Raw genomic sequence first — 12,352 nt, forward strand, 5'->3', positions numbered from 1 at the left:
GGTGACAAATCCATATGTTGAGTGATGTTCGTGACTGAAAATTACTTCGAACTAGGTCTTAGCGATTGTTTGTTGGTGCATGTAATCCCTATTTCTAACTCATTTGTCGTTTAATACATTTGGTCATGTAATAACGTTTACTTTGTGAGTATTGCTTTGCTATGTGTGTGTGTGCTTTAATATTTTATTTATAGTTAAACTGCATACACAGTCGACAGTGTGTGTTGACACAGTCGACCGACTGTGTCGCACAGTCGATCGACTGTCTAACACAGTCGACTGACTGTGTCTGAGATGTAGTATATACACGGGATTTGACCTCCTTTGAGAGGTTACTCATTTCCATAACCTTAATTCGTCTACTTTGCGTCCCAGTCGATCCCAATACCGAATACTACCGAATACCATCGTTTAGGAGTCGTCATAATCTAGATTAAACCCTAGGTTCGACTAATTCGACCCCGGTACGACCCAATATTCGATATACCTTCGTTCTAGTGATTTCCGCCACTAGATTGTGTTACAAGCGTCCTAAGATCCGTATAAACAACGTGTACAATTATTACTGTACTTTATTGATTACCAACGCGCTTCGACATGTATACCCATTGTCTTAGAAGTCGGGTCTGTTACCTAAAAGCTCTTTGCTCTTTGTTTAGCAGCCTTAGTATTACACGTCTAATTATGACAAATACATAATATGGTTGACTAGTTCCTTTTTCTTTAGTTTCGTGACCTCTATATATAATAATGAAAACCAAGCATTAGTAAAATATATTATCCATCAACATTTCTCCCTCTCAATATATCTCCCTTTCAATATCTCTCCCTTGTCCCTCTTTGCATTGTGTGTGTAGAGTTATACATAGATATAGATATAATAATATGGAACCTTCTTCTGCCTTCTCAATATCAATACAAAATCCACAAGAAGTGAACATGAACACATCCCATGCATATGTACCATCATACCATAACCAGGCTGAAACCAATGATGGTGTATCTTTGACATGGAAGAACTTGTGGGCTAAGGTGCCAGAAAAGAAAACGGGTGGGACCCGATCTATACTTGAAGGTGTTACCGGGTATGCAAGACCCGGAGAGATGCTAGCTATCATGGGTCCTTCTGGCTCTGGCAAATCCACACTCCTTGACGCTTTAGCAGGTTTGATCAATTTAAACATATTATAATTATGATTCTCATCTCCTAAATTGTTGCTCGTTTTTTTACTAAGCTAACAAATGAAGAAACTTAAATATTTATTTCGTACTGTATAAAGATCGAATTTGTGCAATTATTTAGAAGATTTTGATGTTCCTTTAATCGATAAAATGCTCATGATTTAGTCATTAAATTGATCAATAAAAAAAAAAGCTGGGTACGCAGCCCACTATATTTATTATAATAAGACCATGCCTAACGTTCCGTCAGATCCCCATCGTTAGTCCAGTTAGCATTTCTGACGGAAACTAACAGCCGTTAACGGGACGTCAGTTTTCGTTAAAACCGGTCGTTAGTTGAAAACTTGAAGGAAGGCTGAGTTTTCGTTAGTTACGCGTGTCTGATTTTGATTGAGCCACGTTTCTGATTCCAACGGCTATAATGCCGTTAACCTTTATTTTTTGGTTTTTTTTTTTTTAATACATAATTTATAGGGGCATGATCAATGGGGAAGTAACCAATCGGGGGGAAACGGGGGGAAGCAAATTTTTTTTTTTCGTTTTTTGAAAAAACTTTGTTCACGAACATTATAAATTGGATGAAATAAGAACATTTAGAAAAGACACTTCGTGATGAATGTTATTATTTTGGCGGGAAAACGATCGACAAAAATAACATTCAAGATAATATTGTTCGTGAAGAATGTTAACATTTTTTTTCTCCATGTTTTGTGAAGTAAAATTTAGCCCCATTTAGAGTTTAGGGTTTGGGGTTTAGGGTTTGGGGTTTAGGGTTTGGTGTTTTGGGTTTATTCCATAAACCCAAAACACCAAACCCTAAACCCTAAATCCTAAACCCTAAACCCTAAACTCTAAACCGTTCGTGTTAAAAACTCAATCTAAATCCTAAATCTAAACCCTAAATTTAAACCCTAAATCTAAACCCTAAACCCTAAATTTCTAAACCCTAATATCTAAACCCTATAAACCCTAATATCTAAACCCTAATATCTAAACTCTAATGTCTAAAACCTCAACATACGCTCGAAAAACACGATAATTGTTATATATTACTTCTTCGAGCGTTTTTCCGCCAAAATAATAACATTCATCACGAAGTGTCTTTTCTAAATGTTCTTATTTTCATCCAATCTATAATGTTCGTGAATAAAGTTTTTTCAAAAGACGAAGAAAAAAAAAATTTGCTTCCCCCCGCTTCCCCCCGATTGGTTACTTCCCTCTTAATCCTACCACATAATTTATATATATAAATACCCCAACTCCCACCCATTTTATACACACCAAATCAACATTTTCTCTCAACTTTTATACAATATAATCTAAATATTATGGCATCCTTTTTACTTGGTTCCGATTCTGATTCGGAGGATCTTCGAATTATCCAACTTATTCAAGAAATGGATGAAGAATCTGAAGTCGAGTCCGTGCCTCGTATTCCTAGACATCGAAGTTACATTCCTGAGCATTTTGATTATTTTATAGAACGTCGAATGCTGCCGGTAGACCGTCGTTTACTATTTTACAAAAATGTACGTCGGCTTTACGTCAATTGGCGTATGGAACCGCCCCCGATTCGTTCGATGAATATTTACATATGAGTGAGCAAACTTCAATATTGTGTTTAGACAACTTTTGTAAATGTATTATCGATTTATACAAAAGGGATAGAGATGTGCACAACCAACTTACCGATGATTTAGTCGAGCATATATGGAATCTTCTGGCTTCTTTTCGAACTACGAATTAGTTTTTCCTTATGTTATCTTTTTTAAGTATTTTTAATTCCTTTGTATTTTTTTTTTCATTTTTTTAAGTATTTTTTTTTTCATTTGTAGTTTGTATTTTTTTTTTTTTATTTAATGAACTTTCTATTTTAATTTTTATTAAATAATATGTTAGAAATAAAGAAAATGTAAAAAATAATAAAGTAGTGGACTCTACTGAAAACTGACACAAAAAACTGACCCTGACTGTTAGAAAATGTCAAAAACTGACTCCGCTGACTCACAGCCAGTTTGCACTTTTTATACAAAAAGCACCACTAGGAATGGTCTAATCATATTTGACAAACGCCCGACTTTTTATAATTTTATAGAATAGTACAAACATCAAACATTCGAAATTTGCGCTTTATGGTAACATGGTCAGCTTAAAAAAATCGGGGGCAAAATGATGACGTGGTATATAAGTCTCGATGGCTTTGACCATATATGCTAATTTTGCATAACTTAACAACCGGTAACTAACTATACACATTTAAGTTCACACCAACCAAAAACTTTAAAAGTTTGAAGTCTTTACGTGGGTGCGCGTCCAATTTTTAACATTTACTAGATGCATGTATTTCACTCCTTCCTTTTTATAACAACGGTCATGTGACTTTCCAAAATTAAGTTGAGTTTTATATATACTTTTTACTTTTATTCGTATGAGTTTCATCAGCCACGAGTAACGAGTATTGTATAATTAGCACAAACAAAGATATTTGAAGTCTAAGTTAAAAAGAAAACACTTTAAAATGTCCAAACAGAACCCTTATTATATTCAAGAATATTATTTTAGATTTTGAAAGATGAATTAATTTAGCGTAATTATGTTTATTTTGACATTATAAACATTTTGACCAACTTCATGCAGGGAGACTAAACTCCAATGTTTCAAAATAAACATAAGTTGAAAAGAAAAGAAAACACTTATTATATCGGAGAGTATATTATTTTAGAATTTGAAAGATGGATAAATTTAGCGTAAATATGTTTATCTGGATTTGGACTTTATAAACATTTTGACCAACTTCATGCAGGGAGATTAAACTCCAACGTTAAGCAGAGTGGTGATATTTTGGTTAATGGATTCAAGAAAACTCTAGCCTACGGAACATCAGTAAGTTAATTAACATATATAGTTTGTTTTTTCATTCACAATTAATTAACTGTAGTATGACAAAATAAGCTAGATAATTAATACATACACGTACGACAGGCTTATGTTACACAAGATGACACACTTATTACGACGCTTACGGTTCGAGAAAGTGTCTACTATTCCACACAACTCCAACTACCAAATTCTATGTCAAAAGCCAAGAAGAAGGAGCGAGTGGAAATGACCATAAGGGAAATGGGCCTTCAAGATTCCATGGACACAACGGTCGCAGGATGGGGATCTAAAGGCCTAAGTGGAGGCCAAAAGAGACGAGTTAGCATCTGTATCGAGATCCTAACTCGTCCCAAACTTCTGTTCCTTGATGAACCAACAAGTGGCCTTGATAGTGCGGCCTCATACTATGTGATGAGTAGAATCGCAAAGCTTGATCGCCATGAAGGAAGGACCATCATTGCGTCCATTCACCAGCCTAGCGTTGAAGTGTTTGGTCTTTTTCATAATCTTTGCCTTCTTTCTTCTGGAAAAACAGTTTATTTTGGTCCTACCAATTCTGTGAATCAGGTAATTAGTTTAGTCGCTATGTATCTGGTTTAATCTAAATGAAACACGAAGTAATTTGGATGATCATCTAACTTTAAGTATCTTGCTTGTACGCAGTTTTTTGCTTCGAATGGCTTCCCTTGCCCCGCTTTTCAGAATCCGTCTGATCACTATCTTAAAACAGTAAATAAGGATTTTGATGAGGTAGATACTTTTTTACCACTATATCATCTACTCTATATAACTGATTCTTATATGATATGATGTTTATTAAAACTAAAATGCATATACAGCATATGGAAGGCTCAAGATCTACCGAGGAAGTGATTAATACCTTGGCTGATTCTTACAAGTCATAATCAATTTTTCAAGAAGCTAAAAATACAGTTGCTGAAATATGCAAGAAGGTGGGCTTCAATAATAACATACATATTTAAATAGATAGTCGATCGGATGATTGTAACATATACGTATACAAATATAAGTACTTACATGACATTTTTTCAGGGACAAGGAACACATGATAAAATCAAAAGCCATGCTAGTTTCTTAACACAATGTCTTGCACTCACAAAGCGGTCTGCCGTCAATATGCATCGTGATCTTGGCTACTACTGGATGCGCCTTGCTATCTATATCGCGTTGTCCTTGGGTATTGGGACACTCTTTTTTGATATTGGCACAAATTCCACCTCAGTGTTGGTTTATTTTGGCTAGTAGAAGATATGTTTATCCCATATTGGTGGGAGGAAGATGTGAGGGGTGAGTGACTTGGTTATATAAGAGGGGCTAAGTCTTCATTCCAAATTGCACCAATCAATACACTTTAAGTATTTGATTATTTCTTTCTTTCTTATCCTTGTTTGAGAGTTGTATTAGTTAAATATTTTGGAGAGTGTAGTTGGCTTAAGAGAGTCGTCTATATCATTGTAACAATTTGTGATATAGTGTATTTCTCTCTTTGGGGGCCGGTGGTTTTTCTCCTGTTTTGGAGTTTCCACGTTAAATCTTGTGTTGTGTATTGTTCTTATTTCTTTACTATTATTGTTGGGCTGGGTGGTGGGAATTAGTGAGACCGTAATTTCCCAACAACTGGTATCAGAGGGTCAGGTTTGACGGGGGTCTCGGTTATAGGAGTCGGAGTATGCTCTGTGGTTGCCACGTGAGTGGATCGTCCACATCAGAAACGAGTTCTATTGATCGTATAGGGTATCTGGTTAGACAATATTTTTTCTGATTCGTAGTAATAGTTGGATTTGTTAGTGGCCTAGTTGTGAATTTCCGATTTAAAGGGTCCTGGCTACCTGCTACATCTTTTGGCTATTCGAAACGTGAGCAAAATCAGAGAAAGTTGTTGTCTATAGGATACGGATACGATGTCGAAGTTCAGTCCAATGAGGTTTGATGTAGAGAAATTTGATGGGATGATCAATTTTGGCTTATGGCAGGTTCAAGTTAAGGATGTGTTGATTCAGTCTGGTTTACACAAGGCTTTGAAGGGTAAACGCACCCTTGTTCCTGGCAGTGATTCTAGCAGTAAGTTCGATGAAGAAGAATGGGATGATATGGATTTGAGGGCAGCAAGTGCGATTCGTTTGTGTCTTGCAAAGAACGTGCTTGCAAATGTGCACTGTTATCAACGGCAAAGGAGCTTTGGGTTAAACTAGAGCAGTTGTACCAGGGCAAGGGCATCTCAAATCGGTTGTGTCTTAAAGAACAATTTCATACTCTGCGTATGGATGGGGGTTCAAAGATTTCAGATCATCTAAGTATTCTTAACGGTATTGTTTCAGAACTGGAGGCTATTGGAGTTAAAACGGATGATGAAGATAAAGCTTTGAGGTTGATATTATCTTTATCATCGTCTTATGAACACATGAAACCTATTTTGATGTATGGGAAAGAAACTCTGAAGTTTGAAGATGTTACTAGCAAGCTCCTATCCGAGGAGAAAAGATTGGAAGGTAACGGGGTCTCGTCATCAGAAGCTACGGTACTGTTGTGTTCGGATAGGCAGAAGAGAAACTCTAGAAAGAATCTGACATGCTGGAGGTGCGGGAAGACTGGACATGTAAGGGTTAATTGTCCCGGTGGAGCTAATCCGGCAAATGGCTCCAAAGACGCTAACATTGTCTCCGTTGTTACGGAGAGTGACGAATTCCTCTGAAGTCACGTCATCCTCATGGTGTGTCCGCGCCACCGTGGAAAGGGATGTTCGTTAGCGGTTCCACAATTACACATGGGCATTGGTTTGGCGTTGATGCAGGCTGTGTGGTGGAAACTGATGTTGTAGCTGATGGGACTTTCGGGAAAGCCAAACAAGGAAGTTGCACCATAAAGTTTCAGCTGGTTGTTCAACAACATGTGCCGAGGTGAAATGCTTGGAATGTGATATTCTAAGTGCTATACTCTTAATGGTGGAGTATGATAATTCTTGTTAAGAGTTATGATTGTCTGTGATGACAATGATTGTCGGTTTAGACGATGTTCGATGAAGATGCAAGTTTTGTCTCTTGGGAGATAATGTCAACGGCATGAAGATGAGGATCTTGAAGTTGTCGTCGAGGAAGCGTCTACATCGGTTATCCTTGCAATGTGGAAGCATGGTTATCTTCTTCTATCCAAAAGGTGGAGATTTGTTGGTTTATTTTGGCTAGTAGAAGATATGTTTATCCCACATTGGTGGGAGGAAGATGTGAGGGGTGAGTGACTTGGTTATATAAGAGGGGCTAAGTCTTCATTCCAAATTGCACCAATCAATACACTTTAAGTATTTGATTATTTCTTTCTTTCTTATCCTTGTTTGAGAGTTGTATTAGTTAAATATTTTGGAGAGTGTAGTTGGCTTAAGAGAGTCGTCTATATCATTGTAACAATTTGTGATATAGTGTATTTCTCTCTTTGGGGGCCGGTGGTTTTTCTCCTGTTTTGGAGTTTCCACGTTAAATCTTGTGTTGTGTATTGTTCTTATTTCTTTACTATTATTGTTGGGCTGGGTGGTGGGAATTAGTGAGACCGTAATTTCCCAACACTCAGTTCAGGTAAAAACACTAGATTTCAACTTTTTTTAACCGATGATTTCATAATAACATATCAATATTTTTTTAATTTGTGTATGTAATCAATATTGCAGGATAGAAGTTCAATGCTTATGTTTGTGGCCACATTCTTAACCTTCATGGCAATTGGTGGCTTCCCCTCATTTGTGGAGGACATGAAAGTATTCGAACGTGAAAGATTAAACGAACATTATTCGATTGGGGCTTTCGTGATCTCCAACACGTTATCTTCAACGCCATATTTGTTTCTAGTTTCCGTGATTCCAGCAGTAATAGCATATTACCTAGCAGGACTCCGTGGAGGGTTTGATCACTTTGTGTATTTCACAATCGTACTATTTTCATGTATGATGTTGGTTGAGAGTTTAATGATGGTTGTTGCAAGTATTGTACCTAATTACTTAATGGGAATTATCGTTGGTGCGGGGATCCAAGGGATGATGATGTTAGCTGGCGGTTTCTTTCGATTACCTAATGATTTACCTAAACCGCTTTGGCGATACCCGTTGCATTACATTGCATTTCATAGGTATGCATTTCAAGGATTCTACAAAATTGAGTTTAAAGGACAAGTTTATAAGTATAGTGAAGGAGGAGTGAGTTATGTAGAGTATGGGGATAGTATATTAAGAGACAAATGGCAAGTTGAAATGGGTTACTCAAAGTGGGTTGATTTGGTGATCTTGTTAGGTATGGTGGTGTTTTATCGAGTTATGGTTTGGATGATAATCAAGATTGTTGAAAACGTTAAATCTGGTATGAAAGGTTTGAATTCCAAAGAGACCAAACACATGATGGTTAATCCACTTGGCACATCTTTCGAATAAGCAGATCAAAATCTATGTAATTAACTAGCGCTAAGAAAATATGTATAACTCAATATGTTAGATTTGAGTGTATAAGTGAGTATTAGTTATTTTATTGTATTGTTAGTGTACTCGTTATTTAAGTTTTCGTTTGTTATAGTCTTGGTTTAACTTTGTTTACTAGATTAAACGGTTTGTTCACCCTGTCAATGAGCCGTTTGTTTTAGTTTATTTAGTTTGACTAGGGCTCGTTGTTGGATTTCTATTGTATCGGTTGTACTTGTTGATCTTAGGATCCCGTTTTAATGTTATCGGTTTTTTCGACAAAAAAGTGTATTTGTTTAAGCTTTCATATTAATTAATTCGCGCACATAATACCTAACTTTCTAAATATATGGAATGCATTACGAATACTCCTAGTCATGTATCATATCCAACCATTTATACATAACGTTGAAATTAGAACTTATAACTTGTTAATTAATGGATTTTTCAAACTAGAATAAAGTCCTCTTATACCGTGTCAATCATCTCGTAAAAAATGATTTTCGTTTAATATATGATGATAAATTATAATGTTATTCTAACTTTAGTCAATTGAAAATACCTTGTAGAACAGAGTACTCTACTCTGTTTGAGACAGGTAGTTGGTGTCGGGATATTGACAACGGGGTGTTTTCGGTGTCATAGGGAAGAACTTTAGTAATATTAGCAACTACGTCCGTCCCTGGTAACATTTAATCATGTTAGCAGTTAAACGGGTCATTGATGCTTGAACTAGCGGGCCGATGAGACACTTACCGACACCAAGGAAAGGATTTAACGAAAGCACCATTATTACGGTCTATTCAAATTGAACATTAACTCTATTGAAAATAGACAAAGAGCTCGACTTTTATACTAAACCAATATTTATTTGACTAACTGGATACAAAGCAACGTACATATTTAAATTAAAGAAAACAGTTAATAAGCCATTTCTATCATTAACTTCAAACTACTACTAGTATTTACCATCACCTTCAACCTCATTAAATCTTCAATTACCTGATAGAAAATCGTGTGTACTTTTACCAAAACAGATTAACGCAGCGGATAGTTAAAATAATAATCTTTTATTATTTTATGAACAAAATTTAACAAGATTAAATTTTCACTTATTTAATGAAACATGCACACGATTAATCTTTCCCAATGATCCAGTTACATCATAATAATTGTCATTAATATAAAACAAAAGAGGAGTTAACGATATACCTTTCTTGAAGAATTGATGAGACGGAGAGAAACTTACGATCAAAAGTATGACCGTCTCTTTAGATAGTCCACACTACACTTCAAACAACCGTCAATGGATGCTAGTCCAGACCCAAGTAACTTATTAATCAACCTTTGATTAATTAAACAAATAGCTAATCGATAAATTCCGTATGTGTTTTGTTATACAAAAAGGAATCAAAGAAATAGATAGTAATCCCTTTTTCCTTTTCTCTCGTATCACTTATTCACCTCAAAATCAAAAGGCTAATATATAAGGTTTTTGAGCTAAATTAGCCTAAATTGGTGGGCCAAAAAAAACTTGAAAAAGATTTTCAAAATCAATTTTATTCTTGTAAATCACAAGACTAACATAAGCTAACAAAATCCGTGATCACCAAATCAAGGAAATCAATTCCTTTATTAACTTTACACGTAGTCAACAAGAAAGTCTATTTCCAATATAATCGATTAATATTAATTAATCATTTAATTAATTAATTAACTAATTAAGTATTTTAATTTGTTTTGTTACTTGAGTGATATATATATATATATATATATATATATATATATATATATATATATATATATATATATATATATATATATATATATATATATATATACATCATATATATTTCATTTGACGTCTAGGTGTATATATGTGTGACCCCGAAGGCTCAAATAAAGTTGGCCATATAGTTATATGTTGTACCTTGCACATTAATCCTACAGACTCCCACTTGTGCATGGCACAACACCAAGTAACTATACAAACAATGGTAAGCGTCTAGCAACACGTCATTGTCCCCAAATTCATGTGAGGGTAGTTTCTCGAAACTGTTTATGGTAAGTTTTAAATGTCATTCGTCCTTTTGTTTCAGGTACTTTAGTTAAACTTGAGATATGGATCATCGGTAATTCTCATTTGTTTAACAATTTTGTTTCTCGATCTTAGAACTGAATTAGATCACCAAATTAATTAAGTATCATCTTAATTACATCTGGGTGCGGCCACACAAATATCTTATTCATTCATCGAGGAGTTCAAAAAGTATCTAACTCCAAACATTTTAGAGGAACAAATCCTATATTGCATACACGTGTCTATCACGAGCTTTACATTATACCCAATAATGACCTTTATAACAGCCTTTTTCAGGACAGCGTTTAACCATATCAAAGTACAATGCTACACTCATCAAGACGGGCGTGCATCTCAAGTCTAAGGACACAATGACATAATCACTAAAAGATTCACTACTAACGACGATCCATGTAGTGACATCTCATGGTTGGGTCATTCCAATATTCATCATCAATGAATACATATGAATTTTGGTCTCAACAAGTTAGCTATTCATCATCAATGAATATAACCAAAATTTCACATTAATCTTAATTCATGTTATTCCCATAACATGATCGATTATGGAGATTTTGAATAATCAACAATTATTCATGGATTAAACATGCTAATATAGAACACAGTGATATAAATAAAAACGATCATACAAACTATATATCAATTCATTAATATAAAACTGCTTAATGTTCCAAAAATATCCAAATACTAAATTACAAATTAAAAACATCAGCAGCATAACGAAGTCCAATACTACTAGCATGATCATCATGCTTGTTGTGTGTCATAGGTTTCGTGAACGGGTCAGCCACATTATCATCTGTATGAACCTTAAGAATACTAATATCATTCCTCTCAACGACTTCTTGAATGTAGTCAAACTTTCAAAGAATGTGTCTGCTACCTTTACGTACACGTGATTCTTTCGCAAGTATAATAGCACTTGAATTATCACAGTACATTTCCATAGGGGATTCAATGCTGGGAACTACTCCGAGTTCAGCAATAAATTTCCTAATCCAGACAGCTTCTTGAGCAGCTTCTGAGGCAGCAATGTATTCTGCTTCCGTTGTAGACTGTGCAACTGTGCTCTGCTTTGAGCTTCTCCAATCAACTGCCCCGCCATTCATGACAAAGACATACCCTGACTGGGATCGAGAATCATCTTGATCAGTTTGGAAACTAGCATCTGTATAACATCTAATACTCAACTCTTATTCCAAACCTCCGTAAACCAAGAACATATCTTTAGTTCTCCACAAATACTTAAGAATGCTTTTAACAGCAATCCAATGTTCTTCACCTGAATTCTGTTGATAACGACTCGTCAAACTTAAGGCTAACGAGACATCAGGTCTAGTACATAACATGGCATACATAATGGATCCTATAGCCGAAGCATACGGAACACATTTCATTCGTCTTATCTCATCAGGTGTGATAGGACTTTGAGACTTTCTCAAGGTTATGCCCTTTTGCATGGGCAATGCTCCACGCTTGGAGTTTTGCATGTTAAATCTTCGCAAGATTTTGTCAATGTATGTACTTTGACTCAAACCAATAAGCCTTTTGGATCTATTTCTATAGATCCCGATTCCTAGAATATACTTAGCTTCTCCAAGATCTTTCATGGCAAAATATTTTCCAAGTCAAGATTTGACATCTTGCAAAGTTGGAATGTCATTTCCAATAAGCAGTATGTCATCAACATACAAGATCAAGAAGACAACTTTGCTCCCACTAGCTCTAATGTA

The 12,352-nt window shown here is 35.4% G+C and overlaps 1 pseudogene; it reads left to right on the forward strand.

The window, feature by feature from the left end:
* The first annotated feature begins 808 nt into the window (after positions 1 to 808).
* On the forward strand, positions 809 to 8,568 carry LOC139885818 (ABC transporter G family member 1-like; annotated as a pseudogene).
* Positions 8,569 to 12,352: the final 3,784 nt, after the last annotated feature.

The sequence above is a fragment of the Rutidosis leptorrhynchoides genome, chromosome 1, assembly GCF_046630445.1.
Source record: "Rutidosis leptorrhynchoides isolate AG116_Rl617_1_P2 chromosome 1, CSIRO_AGI_Rlap_v1, whole genome shotgun sequence".
NCBI lineage: Eukaryota > Viridiplantae > Streptophyta > Magnoliopsida > Asterales > Asteraceae > Rutidosis > Rutidosis leptorrhynchoides.